We start from the raw sequence: 1443 nt of genomic DNA on the forward strand, positions 1-1443 counted from the left end.
CTTCGAGGAAAACCTTCGCTCAGGCTGGTTTGTCACAGCCGAACAGATCCTTTGCTCCTCTGAGATGGAGGCACCTGGGAAGGTCAAGCCGGTTCCCAGAGAGGCGGCATTTAATGGGATTTTGTTCGTGATATCCTTGGCGGTTATCCTAGGGCAAAGACTTACGACCTGATGAGATGAGGCAGCTCGAAGTACCACTGCACTTCTCTGCAACTGCTCTCCCATGCTGCACGGGGGCAGAGAGATGGCCTGTGTCTGCAGAAGCACTGCTGGGCGATGCTGTTCTGGGAGAGCACACGGGTCTGGCTGTGTTCTGCGGTCCCTGCCCCATCCCCTCCATCGGCACCTGCAGCTGCAGCACTGAGCACGGACACGGGAATGCCTCTGTCTCAGTCTCCACTCATGCTGCTGTTGCCCATGAATGTCTAAGCCCTTTTCAGCCCTGATGGACCTCATGGTACCTCATGTTACCTTCATGTTACCTAATGGCACCGTCGCCATGCCAGCCCCCTTCATGGTAGGTCGTGGGAACACGGGATCGAGTGGAGCTGCCAGCCCAGCTGCGGGTTTGCCGGTTTTCTGGTGCCCAGATGAACTGATTGCCTTACAGTGCTGCACAGAAACGCTCAGGGGAGTTTCAGGAGCTCAGCGGTGTGTGCTGCACCTTTCTCAGGATGGAGGCCACATGGCACCTGATGCCAGTGTCCTGCCTTGTGCACTGGGAGGAGCCGATGCTGAGCAGCGCATGGTGCCAGGATCCAGAACAGAGCCGTGAAACTGGGCCCTGCAGCGGCAGCCACCGCTGGAAACACCGGCGCCTTTTGGTGGGCTGAGCTACTGCCTGAGCATGTGAGTGAACCTGTCCCTTGCGGTCTGTGCCCACCAGTGCTGGGAGCTCTCTGGACTTGTGTGCTGGTTTGGCTTGGTGCAAAGCTGGTGGTTTAAAAACCAGGGTGCTCAAAAGTTGTCATGCCACAGCTTAATGCTGACTTGATCTAAACCCCAGTGAAAGGCTCCTCTGTTCCTTGCAGGGCAGTTTGAGAACTTGTCCTATGAGGAGAGAACTTGTCCTATGAGGAGAGAACTTGTCCTATGAGGAGCGGCTGAGGGAGCTGGGACTGTTTAGTCTGGAGAAGAGGAGGCTCAGGGGGGACCTTATTGCTCTCTACAATTACCTGAAAGGAAGTTGTAGGGAGATGGGGGTTGGTCTCTTCTCCCATATTAAGAATGACAGGACGAGGGGGAATGGCCTTGAGTTGCGCCAGGGGAGATTTAGGTTAAATATCAGGAAAAATTTCTTTACAGAGAGGGTCACTAAGCATTGGCACAGGCTGCCCAGGGAGGTGGTAGAGTCCCCATCCCTGGAAGTGTTTAAAAACCGTGTGGATTTGGTGCTGAGGGACATGGTGTAGGGACCCTGGCAGTGCAGGGGGAACGGCTGGA

The sequence above is a fragment of the Buceros rhinoceros genome, unplaced genomic scaffold (assembly GCF_000710305.1).
Source record: "Buceros rhinoceros silvestris isolate BGI_N320 unplaced genomic scaffold, ASM71030v1 scaffold1076, whole genome shotgun sequence".
Lineage (NCBI taxonomy): Eukaryota > Metazoa > Chordata > Aves > Bucerotiformes > Bucerotidae > Buceros > Buceros rhinoceros.